This window comes from Callithrix jacchus, chromosome 16 (genome assembly GCF_049354715.1).
Source record: "Callithrix jacchus isolate 240 chromosome 16, calJac240_pri, whole genome shotgun sequence".
In the NCBI taxonomy this organism is placed as follows: Eukaryota; Metazoa; Chordata; class Mammalia; order Primates; family Cebidae; genus Callithrix; species Callithrix jacchus.
This window is the reverse complement of record NC_133517.1, coordinates 42,853,292-42,877,492: the sequence shown is the minus strand read 5'-3', so window position 1 is coordinate 42,877,492 and position 24,201 is coordinate 42,853,292. Positions and strand designations below refer to the sequence as shown.

The window sequence follows — 24,201 nt, the reverse complement described above, 5'->3', positions numbered from 1 at the left end:
TATTTGAGATCCCCTTACTCTGGTTTTCTAGCCACTCTTCCCAGGCAGTCATTGTTGTTGTTGTTGTTATTGTTTTGTTTTAAATGTGGTATTGTAATCCCAGTGCTTTGGGAGGCTAAGGTAGGAGGATTGTTTGAGACCAGGAGTTCAAGACCAGCCTGGGCAATATAGTGAGATCTGCCTCTCTACATTTTTTTTTTAATTAGCTGAGAATGAGCACAGTGGCTCATATCTGTAATCCCAGAACTTTGGGAGGCCAAGGTAGGAGGATCATCTGAGGTCAGGAGTCTGAGAACAGCCTGGCCAACATGGTAAAACCCTGTCTCTACCAAAAATACAAAAATCAGCTAGGTGTGATGGCACATACCTGCAGTCCCAGCCACTTGGGAGACTAAGGCATGAGAATTGCTTGAGCCCGGGAGATGGAGGCTGCCTTAAGTCGTGATTGTGCCACTGCACTCCAGCCTGGGCAATCGAGCAAAACCCTGTCTTATAGAAAAAAAAAAAAAAATTAGCTGAGAATGGTGGTGCATGCCTGAGTCCCAGCTACTCAGGAGGTTGAAGTGGTAGGATTACAGATTACCTGAGCCCAGGAGTTTGAGTGTGCCGTGAACTATGATTGTGCTGCTGCACTCCAGCCTGGGTGACAGAGTGAGATCCCATCTCAAAAAAAAGAAAAGAAAGATGAAATATACATAACATAAAATTCATTACATCATTGTAATTTTAAGGTGTACAGTTCAGCAGCATTGAGTACATTCACAATGTCGTGTGGCCATTACCACTGTCTAATTCCAGACTATTTCACCACCTCAAGAAGAAACCCTGTCCCCATTTAGTGGTCACTCCCTCACTTTCCTATCCTTACCCCCTAGCAACCACTAAACTGTTTTCTGTCTCCGTGGAATTGCCTATTCTGGGTTCTTTCAGATTCCATTTATATGATTCTGCATAAATGGAATCATAAAATATGTGGCCTTTGGCATCTGGGTTCTTTTATTTAGCATAATGTTTTAAAGGTTCATCCATGTTGTATCATGGATCAGTACATCATTCTTTTTTTTAATTTTTAAAAAATTTTACTTTAGGTTCTGGGGTACACGTGCAGGTCATGAAGGGTTGTTGCTTAGGTGCATACATAACCAGATGGATTGCTGCCTCTATTCCCCCGTCATCTATATCGGGCATTTCTCCCCATGTTATCCCTCCCCACCCTTCCCCCACTGCTGCTCTCCCTCCCCTTGCCCACCCTCCACTACCTCTAGTGTGTGATGCTCCTCTCCCTGAGTCCATGTGTTCTCACTGTTCATCACCCGCCTATGAGGGAGAACATGCTGTGTTTGGTTTCTCTTCTTGTGTCAGTTTGCTAAGAATGATGGTTTCCAGATTCATCCAAGTCCCTACAAAGGACATGAACTCATCATTTTTTATGGATGCTTAGTATTCCATGGTGTATATGTGCCACATTTTCTTTGTCCAGTCTATCATTGATGGGCATTTGGGTTGGTTCCAGGTCTTTGTAATTGTAAGCAGTGCTGCAATAAACATACATGTGCATGTGTCTTTATAACAGAATAATTTATAGTCCTTTGGGTATATACCCAGTAATGGGATTGCTGGGTCAAATGGAATTTCTATTTCTAGATCCTTGAGAAGTTGCCATGCTGTCTTCCACAATGGTTGAGCTAATTTACACTCCCACCAAGAGTGTAAGAGTGTTCCTATTTCTCCACATTGTCTCCAGCATCTGTTGTTTACAGATTTTTTAATGATCACGCCAGCGTTCTAACTGGCGTGAGATGATATCTCAATGTGGTTTTGATCTCTAATGACCAGTGATGATGAACATTTTTTTTATGTTCATTGGCCTCATATATGTCTTCTTTTGCAAAGTATCTATTCATATACTTTGCCCACTTTTGAATGGGTTTTTTGTTTTTTTCTTGTATATCTGTTTTAGTTCTTTGTAGATTCTGGATATTAGCCCTTTGTCGGATGGGTAGATTGCAAAACTTTTTCCCATTCTGTTGGTTGCCGATTCGCTCTAATGATGGTTTCTTTTGCTGTACAGAAGCTTTGAAGTTTAATTAGATCCCATTTGTCTATTTTGGCTTTTGTTGCCAATGCTTTTGGTATTTTAATCATGAAGTCCTTGCCTATGCCTATGTCCTGGATGGTTTTGCCTATGTTTTCTTCTAGAGTTTTTATGGTGTTAGGTCTTATGTTTAAATCTTTAATCTGTCTAGAGTTAATTTTAGTGTAAGGTTACAGTAAGGTTTCCAGTTTCTGCTTTCTGCACATTGCTAGCCAGTTTTCCCAACACCATTTATTAAACATGGAGTCTTTTGTCAGAGATCAGATGGTTGTAGATGTGTGGTGTTGTTTCCGAGGTCTCTGTTCTGTTCCATTGGTCTATGTCTCTGTTTTGGTACCAGTACCATGCTGTTTTGATTACTCTTTACTTGTAGTATAGTTTGAAGTCTGGAAGTGTGATGCCCTTTGGTTTTTTGCTTAGGATTGTCTTGGCTATGTGGGCTCCCTTGAGGTTCCATATGAAGTTTAAAGTGGTTTTTTCCAGTTCTGTAAAGAAGGTCATTGGTAGCTTGATGGGGATAGCTTTGAATCTATAAATTACTTTGGGCAGTATGGCCATTTTCACAATGTTGATTCTTCCCAACCATGAGCATGGAATGTTTTTCCATCTGTTTGTGTCCTCTCTTATTTCCTTGAGCAGTGGTTTGTAGTTCTCCTTGAAGAGGTCTTTTATATCCTTTATTAGTTTTATTCGTAGGTATTTTATTCTTTGGGTAGCAATTGTGAATGGGAGTTCGCTCTTGATTTGGCTGTGTTTGTCTGTTATTTGTGTATAGAAATGCTTGTGATTTTTGCACATTGATTTTGTATCTTGAGACTTTGCTGAAATTGCTTTTCAGTTTGAGGAGATTTTGGGCTGAGATGATGGGGTCTTCTAAATATACAATCATGTCATCTGCAAATAGAGACAGTTTGACTTCCTTCTTTCCTAATCGAATATGCTTTATTTATTTTTCTTGCCTGATTGCTCTGGCTAGAACTTCCAATATTATATTGAATAGGAGTGGTGAGAGAAGGCATCCTTGTCTCATGCCTCATTTCAAAGGGAATGCTTCCAGCTTTTGCCCATTCAATATGATATTGGCTGTAGGTTTGTCATAAATAGTTTTTATTATTTTATGATATGGTCCATTGATACCTAGTTTATTGAGAGTTTTTAGCATGAAGGGCTGTTGAATTTTGTCAAAGGCCTTCTCTGCATCTATTGAGATAATTATGTGGTTTTTGTTTTCATTCTTTTTATGTGATGGATTCTGTTTATGGACTTGCATCTATTGAACCAACCTTGTATCCCTGGGATGAAGCCTACTTGATTGTGATGATTAAGTTTATGTGCTATTGCATTCAGTTTGCCAGTATTTTACTGAAGATTTTTGCATTAATGTTCATCATGGATAGTGGCTTGCAGTTTTTTTAGTTGAGTCTCTGCCTGGTTTTGGTGTCAGGATGATGTCGGTCTCATAGAATGAGTTAGGGAGGATTCCCTCTTTTTGCATTGTTTGGTATAGTTTCAGAAGGAATGGCATCAGCTCCTCTTTGTACATCTGGTAGAATTCGGCTGTGAACCCGTCAGGACCTGTACTTTTTATGGTTGGTAGGCTATTTATTGTTGCCACAACTTCAGCCCTTGTTATTGGTCTATTCAGAGTTTCAATTTCTTCCTGGTTTAGTCTTGGTAGAGTGCATATGTCCAGGAATTATCCATTTCTTCCAGGTTTACTGGTTTCCATGCATAGAGATATTTGTAGTAATCTCTGATTGTAGTTTGTATTTCTGTGGAATCAGTGGTAATATCCCCTTTATCATTTTTTATTACATCTATTCGATTCTTCTCTCTTTTCCTTTTTATTAGTCTGGATAATGGTCTATTTTGTTGATCTTTTCAAAAAACCAGCTCCTGCATTTATTGATTTTTTGAATGGTTTTTTTCTTTCTGTATCTCCTTCATTTCTGCTCTGATATTAGTTATTTCTTGTCTGCTGCTAGCTTTTGAGTTTTTTTGATCTTGCTCCTCTAGCTCTTTCAATTTTGATGATGGGGTGTTGATTTTAGACCTTTCCTTGGTTCTCAGGTGGGTGTTTATTGCTATAAATTTCCCTCTTGACACGGCTTTAAAGGTGTCCCAAAGATTCTGGTAAGTTCTGTCTTCATTCTGATTGGTTTCAAAGAACATCTTTATTTCTGCCTTCATTTCATTGTTTACCTGCTCAACACTCAGAAGCAAGTTGTTCAGTTTCCTAGTAGTTGTGTGGATTTAAGGGAGTTTCTTAATCCTGAGTTCTAATTTGGTTGTGCTGTGTCTGAGAGTCTATTTGTTATGATCTCTGTTCTTCTGCATTTGCTGAGGAGTGATTTGCTTCCAATTATGCGATCAATTTTAGAGTAAGTGCAATGTGGTGCTGAGAAGAATGTATATTCTGTGGATTTGGGATGGAGCATTCTGTATATGTCTATTAGGTCCACTTGGTCCAGCTCTGCATTCAAGTGCTGGATGTCCTTGTTAATTTTCTGTCTTCTTGATCTGTCTAATATTGGCAGTGGAGTGTTGAAGTCTCCCACTATTATTGTATGGGAGTCTAAATCTCCTTTTAGGTTGTTAAGAACTTGCTTTATGTATCTGGGTGCCTATGTGTTGGGTGCATATATATTTAGGATAGTTAGTTCTTCTTGTTGGATTGATCCTTTTACCATTATGTAATGTCCTTCTTTGTCTCTTTTGATCTTTGTTGTTTTGAAGTCCATTTTATCTGAGACTAGGATTGCCAACCCTGCTATTTTTTGTTCTCCATTTGCTTGGTAAATCTTCTTCTATCCCTTTATTTTGAGTCTATGTGTGTCTTTGTACGTGAGATGGGTCTCCTGAATACAGCACACTGATGGGTCTTGACTTTTTATTCACTTTGCCAGTTTGTGTCTTTGGATTGGGGCATGTAGGCCATTTACATTCAATGTTAATATTGTTATATGTGAATTTGATCCTGCCATTTTTTTACTGGCTGGTTTTCTCGCCCATTAGTTGACTCAGTTTCTTTATTACATTTTTGGTCTCTGCCATTTGGTGTGCTTTTGCAGTAGCTGGTACTTGTTCCTTTCCGTGTTTAGTGTTTCTTTCAGGAGCTCTTATAAGGCATGTCTGTGGTAGTGACAAATCTCTCAGCAATTGCTTGTCCGTAAAGGATTTTATTTCTTCTTCACTTATGAAGCTTAGTTTGGCTGGATATGGGATTCTGGGTTGAAAGTTCTTTTCTTTAAGCATGTTGAATATTGCCCCCACTCTCTTCTGGCTTGTAGAGTTCTCTGAGATATCCACTGTGCATCTGATTGGCTTCCCTCTGTGGGTGACCTGTCCTTTCTCTCTGGCTGCCCTTAGTATTTTTCCCTTCATTTCAACCCCGGTGAATCTGACAATTAGGTGCCTTGGGGTTGCTCTTCTTGAGGAATATTTTTGTGCAGTTATCTGTGTTTCTTGGAATTGAATGTTGGACTGCCTTGCTAAGCTAGGGATGTTCTCCTGGAGCATGTTTTCAAGCATGGATTCATTCTCCCTGTCATATTCAGGTATACAGGTCAAGTGTAGATTAGGTCTTATCACATAATCCCTTATTTCTTGGAGGCTTTGTTTATTTCTTTTCACTCTTTCTTCTCTTGTCTTGCCTTCTCTTTTTATATCATTAAGTTGATATTCAATCTCTGATATCCTTTCTTCTGCTTGATTGATTCAGCTATTAAAACTTGTGTTTGTTTCACCTAGTTTTTATGCTATGTTTTTCAGCTCCATCAAGTCATTTATGTTATTCTCTAAGCTGGTTATTCTAGTTAGCATTTCATCTAACCTTTTTTCAAGGTTTTTAGTTTCTTTGCATTGGGTTAGAATGTGTTCTTTCAGCTCAGAAAATTTTGTTATTAACCACCTTCTGAATCCTGTTTCTGTCAATTTGTTGCACTCTTTCTTGATCATGTTGTTTTCTGTCAATTTGTCGCACTCTTTCTTGGTCATGTTGCGTTCCCATGTTGATGAGGAGTTGTGATTGCTTGAAGGAGAGGAGGCATTCTGGTCTTTCATGGTTTCATCTTTTTTTTGCTGGGTTTTTTTCCCATCTTCATGGATTTTCCTGGCTCAGAACTCAGGGAGCTGCTTGATGAGGATGCTTGTCTGCCTCTGGAGGAGCTACTTGGTTTTCAGGCATAATTTTTCTCTTAAAACCAATTCTGCAAGTGCTCAGCAGAATTACTGGCTACAAAATCAAGTGTATTTCCCATTTTGTGTTATTAGTACTAGTTTTTTCTTTTTTTAATTCAGTAGTGTTAAAGTTTTCTATCTATTTCAGTGGCATTTTGTCAATTTTAGATAATATTCTCCACTTATTTTTAAATATTAAAAATAATTATTATAAAATGTAGATTCTTTACTAACAAAACTTCTGACCTGTTTCACACTGCCACCAGTGCCTTGTTTTAATTATTCCTGAGTACTACTGTTTCTCAGGTATAGATTTCATATTTCTAATATTTTCTGTGACAACATCATAAAATGAATAAACAAATTCAGCTTAAAATATAATTTGTATCATCATTATAAATTAATTTTCAAACATATAGCAAGTAAGCCAACTATATCAAATAACAACAATTCTAAATCTCAAAATTTGTAGATATATAACTCTTAATATAAAAATTGTTAAGTGATAGCATCAAACCTCAGTAACTGGTTTCTAAGAAAAAAAGTATTTGCAAGACTATTTCAAGAACATTGCAAGAATTAAACTCTAACCACATTAGGGTAAAATATTGCCAACATTAATTAATGTATTTTAAAATATGTACATATCTGTAAAACTACATTTTCAATGCCAGTGTTACTCCTTGGTGGCTAAAAGGAAAGACCTCTCAGAAAGTAGGCAGATGAGATTGTGGTGAGATAGGAAAATGGCATTGGCTCAAAAGTTACAAAGGACAGAACAGTAAATATTAAAAAATAGCAGCAAGGAGAAATATTATAAAATCATAGTGCTCCTTCCTGGTCAGTTTGGAGTGAGTTGGAAGTTAACGATCTGAAGATTTTCCTTTGACTAGAGTGACGAAATAAATATAGTCCAAACTCAAACAGTTTTGAGAGAGAAAAGAGTATCTTTTAATCACAACAGGACAATAGATGCAAGCACAGATTGTCCCAATCAAATCAAGAGTATGGTGAGCAGACTACAAAGATAAACAAACAAGTTCTGGAGATACTGTTAAAAAAATAGAACTATTAAGGAGGGCTAGACTATACTATATGAGGGTAACTCAGTATATGCTGAGATTTATGAACCCCAATCTGAATATGTCTACTTTAAGGAAGGTTTATTCCCATTCCATAGTTTAACAGTTTTATTCTGTTATAAACTAGAATATATCTACAGATTTTAGTTAAATAAAGAGTGAATTCTGGACATTTCCTTTCTATTTCCATTGAACTCTTCTTTCTCTCCACAGTAAGTGTCAAATAAGAAACTCAAGTGGAAAATATGACTGAAAGAAATATTCAGAGTTTTTACCTATTGATATTATAATAAGAATAAAGAGAAGCAACAAATTCATAGTTGAGACTGCTTAGAAGACTGTGACTTATGAGGAATCCTGAGTCTGTAATGTGGCTGGTAAGTCATTTCTGATCAAAGAGTATAATCAGAAAAACTAATATGTTTAATAATAAGATGAATTTTAATTATTAATGGCTGATAACAAAGGGCACCTAGTATATGGCAGGCAGTTCTCTAAACATGCTACATATACAGCTATGTATCACTTAATGATGGGGATACTTTCTGAGAGATGCATCCTTAGGCAATTTTGTTGCTGTGGGAATATCATAGAATGCATTTACATAAACCTACATGGTATAGCCTACTACACTGAGGCTATATGATATAGTCTGTTGTTGCTCCTAGCCTGAAAACCTGGGCAACATTTACTGTACTGAATAATGTAGTGACAGCTATAATGTCACTAAGCAATAGTAATTTCTCATCTCTATTTCAATTTTATGGACCACTGTCATGTATATGGTTAGACATTGATGAAAATGTCATTATGTGGCACATGACTGTACAACTATTTGAAACCTCATAACAACCTTATGAAGTAGATATATCCATTAAAGGACATTTTACAGATGAAGAAACTAAAGTACAATGTAGTATGTAATTTGCTAAAGGTCAAACAACAAGGAAGAATTCTATTTGGTCAAGTGAAAGTCATCCAAGGGATGCAAAGATGGTTCAACATACACAAATAAATACATGTGATATATCACATCAGTAGAATGAATGACAAAAAACAGGATACTTTCAATAGATACCAAAAAAAGCATTTGATAAAATTCAACAGCTTCAAGAAAAATACTTTTTAAAAAATGGGTATAGGACCTCAATACAATAAAAGCCATTTGTGACAAATACATAGCTAGCTTTATATTTAATGGGAAGAGACTGAAAGTCTTTTAACAAGTCAAGGATGTCCACTTTCTTCACTTTAACTCAACATAATTCTAACAGTCCTAAGCAGAACAATTAAATGAGAAAAAAATAAAGAATATCAAAATTGGAAAAAAAAGTCAAATTACACTTATTTGCAGATGAAATAAGCTTTTATTTAGAAAATCTAATGACTCCACTGAAAAACTATTAATAAATTCAATAAAGTTGCAGAATACAAAATTAACATACAAAAACCAATAGCTTTTCTACATATCAACAGTAAACAATCTGAAAAATAAACAAAATAATCTCAATTACATTAGCTAAAAACAAAATACCTAAGAATAAACCTAACCAAAGAAGTGAAAGATATCTACAGTGAAAACTATAAAACAATAAGAATTGAAAGAAATTGAAGGAGCTACACAAAAATAGTAAGGTATTCCATGTTCATGGATTCGAAGATCAATACTATTTAAATGTCCATACTATCTGAAGCAACCTATGGATTCAAAGCAATTTCTATAAAAATACCAATGAAATTTTTCATAGAAGTAAAAAAAAATACTCCTAAAATTTGTATGGAACCAAAAAGATCTAGAAAAATCATAGCCTTTCTGAGTAAAAAGGACAAATCATGTAAAAAAGTAATTTGTTGTATAAAATGCAAATCAAAGAAATCAAAGGGAAAATTACAAAAATACAAAAACATGACTAAATAACTCATTTGAAAGAAAAAAATGAAGAGTAAGAATAGGTTAATATTATGCCAAAGGAAGAGACAATTGGAAGATTAATGTGTGGTTAAAATTCAAATAGGAATAAAAAATTATTTTAAAGGTATTATTTTTATATATAGAAATGATTCATCCCATTCCAAAGTAAATAAATTAAAAGCAATCTGCATCTTTGAACATATTGGTATTGTCAATTAAAACTTACAAATCATGATAGATGAAGCAACATGCTTAAAATACAATGCAATAAAACATGAGATTAATGAAAATTACCTAAAAATCAAGAATCTTTCTTTTAATCAATGTGTAAGCATTCATAATATTAAATAGAAATTTAAAATACAACTAATTATTATAAACAAATAAGCAAATAATAAGCAATTAATAGAGATACATTAGAAAACAGGAAATCAAGATAAAGGACTAAAAACTACTTTGAGCTCTGCTTCTTAAATGCACGCACACACACACACACACACAGAGAGAGAGAGAGAGAGAGAGATCTAAGACAAAGTATTCAAATGAAAAAAGACCAAACTATATAAATTATGCATAAGGAAGGCAACATATTCTCTGATATGGAAAAGATTTAACATGAATAAAAAGGTTGAAATTAGTAACTATTCTAATATAGTTGACATTCTCCATGAAGTAAATATTTTTATATAAATAGCAATTAATCAAATGTCTTCAGAAAAACAAGCCAACAAATGTGAAATAGACTTGCATTTTTCTAATGACCAGTGTTGATGAGCTTTTTTTCATGTTTGTTGACCCATTAGTGATAGACTGGATAAAGAAAATGTGGCTATATACCATGGAACACTATGTAGCCATAAAAAAGGATGAGTTCATGTCCTTTGCAGGAACCTGAATGAAACTGGAAACCATCATTATCATCAAACTGACACAAGAAGAGTAAAACCTAATGTCGTGTGTTCTCACTCTTTTTTTTTTTTTTTTTTTTGAGACGGAGTTTCACTCTTGTTGCCCAGGCTGGAGTGCAATGGTGTGATCTCGGCTCACCACAACCTCTGCCTCCTGGGTTCAGGCAATTCTCCTGCCTCAGCCTCCTGAGTAGCTGTGATTATAGGCACGCGCCACCATGCCCAACTAATGTTTTGTATTTTTATAGTAGAGGCGGGGTTTCACCATGTTGACCAGGATGGTCTTGATCTTTTGACCTCATGATCCACCCGCCTCAGCCTCCCAAAGTGCTGGGATTACAGGCTTGAGCCACCGCGCCTGGCCTGTGTGTTCTCACTCTTAAGTGGGTCTGTGTGTTCTCACTCTTAAGTGGTGTTGAACAATGAGAACACATGGACCCAGGGAGGGGAATATCACACACTGGGCCCTAGTGGGGCGGTGAGGAGCTAGGGGAGGAATAGCAGTGGATGAGGGGATTGGAGAGTGATAGTATTAGGAAAAATACCTAATGTAGATGATGGGGTGAGGGATGCAGCAAACCAACACCGTGGCACCTGTATACCTATGTAAGAAACCTGCACAATCTGCACATGTACCCCAGAACTTAAAGTATAAATGAATAAATAAATTAATTAATTAAAAATTAAAAAAAAGAAAATGTGGCACATATACTCTATTGAATACTATGCAGCAATAAAAAAGGATGAGTTCATGTCCTTTTCAGGGACATGGATGAAGCTGGAAACCATCACATTCTCAGCAAACCGACACAAGAACAGAGAACCAAACACTGAATGTTCTCACTCATAAGTGGATGTTGAACCATGAAAACACATGGACATAGGGAGAGAAACACACACCAGGGCCTGCTGGGCAGTGGGGAGACTAAGGGAGGGATAGCAGGGGATAGGTGGGTTGGGGAGGGATAGCATTAGGAGAAATACCTAATGTAGGTGACAGGGGGATGGATGCAGCAAACCACCATGGCATGTGTATACCTATGTAACAATAACAAACCTGCACATTCTGCACATCACCCCAGAATGTAAGGTGTAATAAAAATAAATAAAATAGAGAAAATAAAATTTTCTTTAAGAAAAGCAACAGAATTAGGTAATTTAAAGGTAATTTTTAGCAAGTCATTCCAAGAAGTTAACTGTCACGCTATGTTAGCATGGTATGAAAAAAATGTTGACTTGTCAACTCAATACAAAAACTACTGTTGCTCATGGTGGCTCACACCTATAATCTCAGCACTTTGGGAGGCTGAGGCAGTAGGATCACTTGAGCTCAGGAGTTTGAGACCAGCATAGGCAACCTAGCCAGATCCTGGCTCTACAAAAAAAAAAAAAAAAAATTAGCCAAGTGCATTGGCATGCATTTGTGGTCCCAGCTACTCAAGAGGCTGAAGTGGGAGGATCACTTGAGCCTGGAATATCAAGACTGCAGTGAGCTACAATTGTGCTGCTGCACTCCAGCCTGGGCAACAGAACACGACCCAGTCTCATAAAAGAGAAATGTACCCAAACTTACCAAGTCTATCTGTCATCAAAGAAATGATAGTATATACCAATATTATTCACAAGATAAACAGTAAAATAAAATGTGGGTAAATTGATTTTGACTTTATATGCAGCAGTTATATATGATTTTTTGGATTCCCATGATTATTTAATGCTGGTAAATCTAACTTGTAAATAAGTTTAATATATTCATATACAAACATCACAATCATTTGGATCAAGGACAAAATACATTTTTTGACATTTTTGAAATCAAAAAATCAGTAGAATCAAGGGAATATAGTTTTAGAATTTTAAAACAACTACATATTTATGCAAAAATGCATTATCACTGAAAAATAATTTATACTTTTAATATGCTCCCAATGAAAATAGTCAAATATTTGTGAGAATCTAGCAAAATAATTCTCAGAGTAATCTGGATAAGTGCATCTGGAATTCTATACCCTTCAAAAAGTGGAATGTATACATATCTTCGTTGGTTTACTATTACTGCCCAAAATTTTACCAAAGACAGCTTAATTCAAGACAACCTATTCTCTTACAGCTTGTTTCTTCAGCATTCTGGGCAAGACCTAGGAGAATCGTACTCAGGGTTTGAAATCAAGTTGTCAGCCAGAGTACCTTTTTATCTAGAGGTTTGATAGGGAAAGAATCCACTTCCAAGCTCATTTAGGGTTTTGACCTTATTAATTCCTTTTTATTTTATTATTTTACTTTTTAAAGATGGAATCTTGTTCTGTTGCTTAGGCTGGAGTGCAGTGGTGTGATCTCAGCTCATTGCAAACTTTGCCTCAGAAATTCAAGCGATTCTTCTGCCTCAGCCTCCAGAGTAGCTGGCATTACTGGTGCCAGCCCTCACAGCAAGCTAATTTTGGTATTTTTAGTAGAGTCAGGGTTTCGCCATGTTGGTGAGTTTGATCTCGAACTCCTGACCTCAAATGATCTGCTCACCTGACCTCCCAAAGTGCTAAGATTACAGGCATTAGCCACCATGCCAGGGTTTAATTCTGTTTTTGTTGTATGACTGAAGTACTGAGCTTCTTCCTGACTGTCAGATGGAGTCCACTCTCAGGTGGTAGAGACAACCACAACTTTCTGACTTGTGGCCAGTCAAAGTCAGCAGAAGAATGTCACTCTCCAATCTAAAGCTAAGACAAAGTTATATATAGTATAACATAAGTGAGTGCTGTTCCTTGCCATAAAAAGTAATGTTATCAAGGAATTGTCATTCCACTACCTCTGCCATATTCTACTGGTTATAAGTCACAGGTTCTACCCACATTCAAAGGAAAGGAATTACACAAGACCATAACTTATTGTGAGTCAGCTTTGGGTATGTCTGCCACAATGTGTACACTAATAGCTATTACTAGGTCATAGTATTTAAAACAATATGGTCAAAAGTATAACCGTATTTAAGCAAAATTTGAATAGCAAGAGACTGTTTGCATGTTATACAAGTTAAGATATACTGAAAATCTTTTAGTATAGAGTGCTGCTGAAAAATAAACGTGGTTGTATAAATCATGAATCTTTGAGTTATGTAACAGATAGTGGGGGAAAATATGGAATAAATTTTTAATTGTTGCTACTGTATTATGAAGATTACAGATATATCTGGGCAACAGTTTCTTGGACCAGATCCATTGGCCTCATATATAGAAAATTTTCTCAATCTGGTAATAGGTTATCTTTCCATCACAGTTTACAGCATTGTATTGGGTGAGTGAATCTGTATGTGTGCTTGTGAGTGCCTATACATATATATTTTAATGAAAATTACTGATGATTGTGTTAGTGCACCAAGCCAGTGCAGATTTCTAACATCGAGAATTTTGTAACTTGTTCCATTATAGTGATGTTTATACATAGAAATCAAAAATTTGAAGAGCCAACATTACTGTAGGCATTGTCAATATGGGAATGGAAGTGAATTCAATACAGATTTTAGAACCAAATATACTTTTTTCTGTTCTGGAAAAAAAAAACTTTTTTAGTAGACAATTCACTTACTACCAAAATAAGTTGAGCCAGGCAAGTGGCTTGTGCTCACAAATCCTAGTAACTTGACAGGCTAAGGCAGGAGGATGGCTTGAACCAAAAGTTCAAGGCTGCAATGATCTATGATTGTAGCACTGCATTCGACAGAGCGAGATCTCACCTCATAAAATAATATATTGATAAGTTGTAATGAAGAGATAAATTAAGATAATAACAACTAAAACCATAGAAAGAATAATTTAAACAGCAGACTAACTAAAAATTATATTTTAGTAATATTTTTTAAATCCTAAAATTGACTTTTTCCTTAGCAGTTTTATTTGCCTATCTGAGAAATGGCCATTTTTTTTCTATAAATGAATCACATGGACATAACAACACTCAGTTATCTCTTAATTTCCCAAAATCATGCTAAATTAGCAAAATTATAGAAAATTAACATTTTCACAAACAGTAATAATTCTCTAGAAGTAAATATATTAAACTTATTTACAAGTTAGGTTTACTAGCATTAAATAAGTTTTCAAAATAGGAACAAATGTTAAAAAAATATTTTAAGACAATAAAAATAATCTGACAAAAAGAAATTAATTAATGTAATAATATAAAAACAAGCTTTACAGCTTAAAAAGTGTAAAGTGAATAGAGAAATAAGTTTTAGAAAAAGCCGGAAGTGAAAAGAGGATGAAAATAATTTTCTTCTGGGTTATTAAAAATTATTTCCACAATATTATTATTCTATTATTATATTTTCATCAAAAGTAAAGAGATTTGTCATCTATCTTTTTAAAGGATACATTTGACTTGTATCTCCAATGCAGTCCTTCTAGGTTATGCAATCTTAGTTCTCAAAATCAAAAATAAATGTTTTTTTGAAGAACTAAAATTTTCCAAATGTAAAAGCTAAGATCACTATTTGGAACAAATTATGGTTTAATTTTATACAAAGTAAAATATGATTTAATTTTACAAAAAAGCACATTAGATTCAAAAATCCATCTCAGTTATGGAACAAAAAAAGTAACACCACAACCAACTCATAAATAAAACACATAGGCCTGGCACAGTGGCTCATGCCTGTAATTTCAGCACTGTAGGAGGCCGAAACAGGCAGATCATCTTAGGTCAGGAGTTCGAGGTCAGCCTGGCCAACATGGCAAAACCCTGTCTCTACTAAACATACAAAAATTAGCCAGGCGTGGTGACAGGTGCCTGTAATCCCAGCTACTTGGAAGGCTGAGGCAGGGAGAATTGCTTGAACCCGGGAGGCAGAGGTTGCAGTGAGCTGAGATCATGCCACTGGACTCTAGCCTGGGTGACATAGCAATGCTCCATCTCATAAATAAATAAATAAATAAATAAATAAAATATTTGGAAGATTCACTTCAAGAATATCTTATTTTTTGGAAATGTCAAATTATTACATTTGTGTCTATTAAAATGTATATTTAGAAGAAAAAAATCACTGGATATTTTCACAGAAGCTTCAATTTTGTGAAGACAAGATACTGATTTTTTTTGAATTGATATTTCAAACTTAAAAAATACAAAGCAAGATTTCCAAGGCTCAACTTCCTGGTAACTACAAGTCTACAGACTGTGAGATCAAAAGCAATACTGAATTTCAAAGAGGTAATTTTTTTTCCTTTCTTGACTCCAGATTCAAGAACATGACAACTTAAAAGTCAATTTTAAAAGTCATTTTAAAGGACACCTGGCAGTGAAATGGAAAGTACTCTATTGCTCAGTTGTACCTAGCCCAAATGAACATCACATGCCTGTATAAAACATTCATGCATGAAGACACCACTAGTACTAATACATCTGTTGTTCAAAAGTATATATATATAGTCAAAGAAGATGAAATAAACAATCTGAATATCCCTCTGAAGGAAATTTCTCTGCTCAACATTCTGTGGCAGCTGATCTAATATGATTCAACTGGTCTTCTGTTCATGTTTCTTGCATTCTAATTTTGTTCGTTTTGTCCATTTTTCCCCTGGGAAACATCATCTATTTTTTGGAAGACTTCTATGTTATAAATATGATGTCAGTGTGATTAAAATTTCAGAAGACGGGAAACACAAACTAAAGCATTCTTTAACTGAAAATTAATCTCGTTTTTCCATAAATATTTATGAAGCAGGAAGAAAAATCTTATGAGATACACTATCTGTTTTAATAATGCGTAATCTGCTAGTTAAACACTGAAGAATAAAATTTGATAGAGTGATTTATGGCTTGTGCAATAAAAATATAAAAGTCATTACTGGTAAATTATCAGGATAGCTTAACACACTTTGCAATTTTAATGAAGCCTACATAATTCCTGTCTTATTTATTTATTATTTATATTTTAACAATTTGTGTTTTATATAATCATTGTTGCCATAATAAAACAATATGCATGCAGAAATGATGGTAGTTAGATACATAGACCAAGATTCAGAATTGGTCATTGGCTTGATCCAGATATTTGAAGTTATCTATCACACATGACAGATAAGCTTTGAGTAAATAATTAACTAAATATGGGCAGATCTCTAATGAATGTTTCATTTATTTAATTAATTCAACACATTTGTTATGTGACTACCAAGTGTATGCTAACATTGGGGAATATTATTAAGAAACATTCCTACCCCTTGTTGAATTTACAGTTTAATGGAGGAGGATAACAAATTTTAGTTTAATGTTATACATAAGATTCAAAATTACACCTCTTTATTGTGTATATAAAAGACTTAAGGGTGTTAGTAATTAGTAAGATCAATATGAGTAATAAGTATGATGAGCAATTCATACAGAATCAAAAATCACTAAGGAGTTGTTAATAACTGAGCAGTTTCCAAAATGAAAAAGGCGGTAATATGAATTTCTTGAAATTGATTCTGCTGCTCCTTAATTATTGCATCCTATTATATGTAAAACGTTGAAGGAGAGTGACCAAAATACAGAAGCAACATGGAAGTTTTGTTATGTGAATGCTCTTGTGACTTAGTGAACCAAATCTATTTAACTTTTTCTGTATTTTTAGACATTTATATGGTCTCCAATTTTTCCAATTCAATAAACAGGGTCCTTTTTATAAAAATTTATTCTTTTATTTTTAAAGTTTTGGGGTACATGTGCAGGACGTACAGGTTTGTTACTTATGTAGATGTGTGCCATGTTGGTTTGCTGCACCTATCAACCCATCACCTAGGTATTAATCCCAGTATGCATCAGCTCTTTTCTCTAATGCTCTTCCCTCTACCAACCTACCACAACAGGCCCCAGTAAGTGTTATTCCTCTCCCTGTGTTCATGTACTACATTTATTATACTTAACCATGCTCTTTTCATGCAATAAAAAGCTAGATTTGAAATTTTTATGTCAAAGAGAAAATATTTGAAGAATTTTGATGCATATTTGCCAGATTTCTTTAAAATTGGTATGTTTGGACCGGACACGGGCATGGTGGCGGGCATCTGTAGTCCCAGCTACTCGGGAGGCTGAGGTAGATGAATCACTGGCACCCCAGAATTTCATCACTGCACTCCAGCCTGTGTGACAGAGCATGACTCTGTCTTGAAATAATAAACAAATAAAATAAAAAGTTATTTTTGAGTGTTACTGATCATATGTGGAAAAGGCTATATTTTAGTGAAAACTCTGTAACTGTACTTTCCAATAAGATAATAATTATTCCTAGAGGGCTATACAAATTTTAATTTTAATTAAAAAATACAATTCAATTTTAGTTTCTTAGTTACATAGTGGCATGTCAACTGCTCAGTAAACATATATGACTAATGGATTTCATACATAATATTAAAGTTATGAAAGCATTTCCATCACAATAGAAATTTCTATTGGACATCGTTGCTTTGTAATATAGTTCTGTCAGTATTTTTAGCCCTTTTCTATCTACTCTAATAAAGTAATATTTGTTTTACCTTTTTTTTTGAAGGTGAAGACGTATTTTTCTTTTAAAAAAGAAAATTTCTAGAATTTTTATATCAGAGATATGAACTTATGTATTTTAAGTATCAGTTGTTTTATTTATTTGCATAGAGAGATTGTTGTTCTTGCTTGATGAAGAAGGTAGTAGTACAGGGAGATGTTTAAGAATGAAATAATTTTTTTATTTTATAATAAACTTTTATTCTGAGTTTTGTGTTTCTATCACACTCCCTCAAAAAACAAAATTGTCAAAATTATTTTTGAAAATTATGCCTTTGATAGATCTGGGAATATTTCATGTTACACTTGAGGTAGAGAACATAACTTTTAAATTTACTTATGGCAAGTAACTTGCCTATATATTTATTGACTAATTTTTCTTTATTTCATTATTTTGAAAAACCTCCCAATATAATTTCCTATAATTTCAACTATATCCAGGTATTTTTCTAGACATATATACTTAGTTTCATTGGCTACCCTATTTTTGTACCTTACTGAATTGCATTAAATAATGTGTTTTAAAATATGTTTCAAATTTTAAAAAGCTAATCCCCTTCTATTATTCTTTGTCTTAATACCCTAGGTATTTTCACATTTCTTTTTGTAGGTGATATCAGAAATGATTAAACTGGTTTATTTTTGAAATTAGAATTAAAATGTAACTGATATAATATTCTAATATATATAGCCTCAAATTCTATTTTTAATTTAATAATATATATAATGTTTAGAATATTATATTTTATCAAGCAGTTACATTACCTGTCTCTATATTTATTCTTTTTTCTTCTTTGGTAAAATTGTGTATATAATCTTTTCACACAAATTTTAAACTTAAAAAAATATTCCCAGCAGATGTCATAATTGTATATTTAGAAAACCTCATCATCTCAGCCCAAAATCTCCTTAAGCTGATAAGCACTTCAGCAAAGTCTCAGGATACAAAATCAATGGGCACAAATCACAAGCATTCCTATATACCAATAATAGACAATCAGAGAGCCAAATCATGAGTGAACTCCCATTCACAATTGCTACAAAGGAATAAAATATCTAGTAATACAACTTATAAGGGATGTGAAGGACGTCTTCAAGGAGAACTATGAACCACTGCTCAAGGACATAGACAGGATACAAACAAATGGAATAACGTTCATGTTCATGGATAGGTATAATCAATATTGTGAGAATAGCCATACTGCCCAAAATAATTTATAGATTCAATGCTATCTTCATTATGCTATCATTGACTGTCTTTACTGATTTAGAAAAAAACTACTTTAAATTTTATATGGAAACAAAAAAGAGCCCGTATAGCCAAGACAATCCTAAACAAGAAGAGCAAATCTGGTGGCATCATGCTACCTGACTTCAAACTATACTACAAAGCTACAGTAATCAAAACAGCATGGTCCTGGAACAGTATATAGACCAATGGAACAGAACAGAGGTCTCAGACATAGTGCCACATATCTACAACCATCTGATCTTTGACAAACCTGACAAAAACAAGCAATGGGAAAAGGATTCCCTATTCAATAAATGGTGTTGTGAAAATTGGCTAGCCATATGCAGAAAACTGAAACTGGACCCCTTCTGTACACCTTGTACAAAAATTAACTTGAGATGGATTAAAGACTTAAACATAAGACCTAAAGTCATAAAAACCCTAGAAGAAAACCTAGGCTAAACCATTCAGGACATAGGCATGAGCAAAGACTTCATGACTAAAACACCAAAAGCAATGGCAACAAAAGCAAAATGGATACATGGGATCTAATTAAACTAAAGAGCTTCTGCAGAGCAAAAGAAACTATCTCATCAGACTGAATAGGCAGCATACAGAATAGGAGAAAATTTTACAATCTTTCCATCTGACAAAGGGCTAATATCCAGAATCTACAAGGAACTTAAACAAATTTACAAGAAAAAAAAACAACCTTATCAAAAAGTGGGCAAAGGATATGAACAGACACTTCTCAAAAGAAGACATTTATGCAGCCAACAAACATATGAAAAAAAGCTCATTATTTCTGGTCATTAGAGAAATGCAAATCAAAACTACAATGAGATACTATCTCATGCCAGTTAGAATGGTGATTATTAAAAAGTCAGGAACCAAAGATGCTGGAGATTATGTGGAGAAATAGGAAGGCTTTTACACTATTGTTGGGAGTGTAAATTAGTTCAATTGTTGTGGAAGATAGTGTGATGATTCCTAAGGATCTAGAACCGGAAATACCATTTGACCCAGCAATCCCATTACTGGGTATATACCCAAAGGATTATAAATCATTCTACTGTAAAGACACATGCGCACATATGTTTATTGCAGCACTATTCACAATAGCAAAGACTTGGAACCAACCCAAATGCCCATCAATGATAAACCGGACAAAGAAAATGTGGCACATCTACACAATAGAATACTAAGCAGCCATGAAAAATGATGAGTTCATGTCTTTTGCAGGGACATAGTTTAAGCTGGAAACCATTATTCTCAGCAAACTAACACAGGAACGGGAAACCAAACACCACATGTTCTCACTCATACATGGAAGTTAAACAATGAGAACACATGAACCCAGAGAGGGAAACTCATACTGGGGCCTATCGAGTGTTGGGGTCTAGGGGAGGGATCTCATTAGGAGAAATACCTAATGAAAGTGAGGAATTGATGGGTGCAGCAAACTACCATGGCATGTGTATATCTATGTAACAAACCTGTATATTTTGCACATGTATCCCAGAACTTAAAGGATAGTAAAAATAAATATTCAGAGCTATATAATTTTCATTCTTCTTTAAAAATCAATGTTTTAATCTTATTTTCTAAGCATTTATTGGTGATTCTTATAGAATATTGATGTTTGTATATTAATCTTGCAACTGACCATGACCCAGAACTATTTTGTTAGTTTTAATAGTTTTACATTAATATTCCTAGATTTTTAGTGCACATGATCATTATCTCTGCAAATGATGATACTAGCTAGAGAGAGAGAGAAAATCCCATTAATAACATCATGTTTGGTGAGGATGTGTGTGGTTCCTTTGTGCTTTGACTCCTTCATTATGCAACTAGTCCAAATAGATCACCTTCTCAGTGCTATTCTCTTGTCTCCAGACCTAACCTGTCCAGACCAGAAAATATTTTCCCCAGTAAAAGTATATTCTTTTTTTTTTTTTAAGAACCTGGCATAGAGAGTAAAATGGCAAGAAGCAATCCTATGTTTTACCTTAGAGCTATGGAACTATTAAATGCTGCTTATTCTTGACAGGGGAAAAATATTTCACTTATTCTATGGTTTACCCATGCATCCATCATTAATTCTTCCTAAACAGAATGTTGATAGAATATACCAAACTTTCTCTAATCTCCTTCCCAAAAAAGCAAAATACTTTCACAGGAAGAGAAAGCGTGCATCAGTTTCAAGTGTCTTTGTCAAATTATCTAACGCATTTTGTATCTGGCAAAGTTTTCTTGAGGCTGTGACTTGCTACGGTTTCATTTTGCACTTTCACTGCTGATGAATTATTTGTTTTCTGTTTACTTTTATTTTCATATTCCCTTTTTCTCTTTTTTCCCCTACATTTATTGAGTGTCTTTGATTAGAGATAGCATTATTATTCTGTCCCATCCCCTCAAACTGTAGAGTTTGGGTATTTATCTATGTATTAAAGCTGCTTCTCCCCTATTTAAGGCTGTAAAGCTGTATGTGATTCCCAGCTAACTCCAGCACCACTTTAGTGTTTCCAAAGGTTTTTTACAGTTAAACACTTTTGTGAAACTAAAGGGCAAAATAAATGGGAAGTTACTCAGGTTTCAGAATGTCATTAAAATTTCACAGGAATGATGACTTTAGTACTTCCAACCATGTTGATAAGATGGCATCTTGAAACCAACATGAGATCTTCAGCCTTAGATTCCTCTGACTTAATTGACATTCTGTCTACATCTTCCCAGAAGTAAGCTTGTTCCCTTTTCTTCTTTCTGAAGAATTTTATCCCAGCTGAAAGGCATTCTGGAATAGGAAAGGCAAAATAAATAAATAAGCCTCAACCCCAGGAAAGATTTGACTTTGGGAATTTCCACAACTACACATTGTCTTTTAGAAGAGATTTTCATCTTTCTTGTAATCCCTAAAAAAAAATCACTAGTTCTCAACCATGCATATTTCAAAGGTACACATATACATCAAGATGTTCTTGCATTAATATTCCCAACATAAAGCGTCTGAAATTTCAGTTGGTATTAGCATCTTTATGAGAAACTAGATTGATCATTGTAATATCACTGTGTACTAGAAGTCATAATAAAAAGAAAGTGATACAGGTGATAAGGTGACAACTGATTACTGAAATTAGACTTATGTAGTATTTCTCAGTATTCATTTTTATTTTAACGTATCAAGATTTGGTTGGATTCATATTACTCTGAAAAGACTGATGAGCTCATCTTTTTCATGTCTACATAGAGGCCAAATTGACCAGGTTCATGACTACTACAAGCATTTCAGCTATTTTAGCAGTCAGTTTCAGTCACTGTAGCTAAATTGGTCTGTCCATGATCAATATCAATTGCTAAGCTGCAAAGTTTATGTGAATGCTTAGGCTGCAGTCAAGTGGTCATGTGAGTTAGATAAACATCAGTGGGGTAATATCAATATCATGTCATCGGCTTTTCCCTTATAATTTTTATTGGATTAAGACTCTAACATATATTAACAGCTTGACATTTTTAATTAGAAAAAAATTTAATATGTTTTAACATTATTCAAACAGTATATTTATGTTGATCCCTTTCCTTCCTCCCACTTCCTTCATAAAAAAGAGAATGGATGTATTCACATTCATATCAACATTTATAATACCATTTATAGCCATCTCATTGGCACTTGAGAGAAGAAAGTATTTTATTTTTTAAGTGTGAAAAAAATTGTTTTGGTGTTCCCTTTGTATTCTACATTTTCATTATTATTATTACTTATGATTTCTCAATATTTGAATGTAACCAACACTGTGATTTTCCTACAAGCAAATATTATTTTTCTTCATTGTTCAACACATTTTATCCAGCATTAACAATATACCATGATGTTAATTGATGTGAGTGTCTCTAAATACATTCATTGGTATTTGTTCTAATTTATCACATTTTATTTAATATAAATAATATTTTTTAAACATTTCCAAATATTTACAGAAACTATGATTAAAGCACTGTTAAATATCTAGCAGAACACTTTTGTGTTCTTCAGGTTTTGTCTGGGTATCATATTCTGGTCAGCAGCCCTGAAGTATTCCTTGGAGGCTGAAAAAAAATGGAGATCTGATAAATGACAAAATTGAATGGCACATTTCAAGCAAGGACACAGGGTTCTATCAGCATTGAGTTTTGAACAAAACATGATGTTTAGGAAGTCTGCTTCTATTTTTGTACCAGAAATATCTGTTCTATATTATATAGTGATCACTGGTCAATTTAAAGTTAACGTATACATGCAAAAATATATGTATTCGGTCCTTCATTTGGATAAGATAATTTGAATACAGATTTACAGTCCATAATGAAAAGAGAGCCTTGAAATTTTAAATTCTGAAGTTACAAGAAAGATTGTATACTTCCTTTTTGAGTTCTATAAATTCACCAAGCGTCATGGATGAGTTGAAATCATCCATAAACTCCCTGAAATAGACTTCCTGTATGTTTCCCTCCACTCTTCACTCCTCAGTGTACAGGCAGGAGCCATTAAAGAAATGACATCTGGCCAAAGAAAATTCATTTTGTTCATAATGTACTCCAAGTTTCAGAAGGCAAATTCTTTCAAATCTTTGTAATTATGGCATATTGATTCCTGTGTTCATGAAGATATCAAATGTATTGATTTGGGTTTCCTTGTAAAATTGTAAAAGACTAATAAGGCCACTCTACAAACAAAGTAAAAAAAAAAAAATGGTGTACTTCTAGTTTGGTCTCTATTTATTCTTAGATGACTCTGTCATTGAAGAGTAATGCTGATGCTTCACCCACTGTTTCTCAGCCTGCCTATTGCCTAAAGACATGCTCTAGATTTTTTGATGTTTACTTAGTATTTTTTTTAGTGGTCTATAATGTCAAATACACTTTGTTAATTAATACAAGGAAAAGTCTTATTTTTCATTAATATATTTTTACTCTATCAGTATTTGGGAATAATATGAATTTTGCTCACTACCAGATACTAAAGATGCTAAAATTTCATAAAAGAATATGTTGTTGCATTTGACATTTAGTCACTGAATAAAAAAATAGTGGCCAAGATATGGACAGTCACTGAGAACAGTACTTTGTGATGGTTAACTTAATTAACTCTCCTTTAATAACAAGGTCTGAAACTCGGGGCTATCATTCAAGACTCTATGCCCATGCATGGTTTGTTATTTCAGCAGGTATTTATTGAGCATCTAATATAGTGTTCATATGCTTCAAGACTAAAAAGATTAAATACTACTTCTTTCAAGTTCTTT

General features: G+C 34.2%; 1 long non-coding RNA gene across 2 annotated transcripts in view; it reads left to right on the top strand.

Moving 5' to 3' along the window:
• LOC118148394 (uncharacterized) overlaps positions 1–24,201 on the top strand; it is a 114,258-nt gene that overhangs the window by 67,384 nt on the left and 22,673 nt on the right. For both annotated transcript variants that reach the window (XR_013528271.1, XR_004735204.3), the window contains one exon: positions 7,570–7,733. This is a non-coding gene — a long non-coding RNA (uncharacterized LOC118148394). The remainder of the gene's footprint in view (positions 1–7,569; positions 7,734–24,201) is intronic.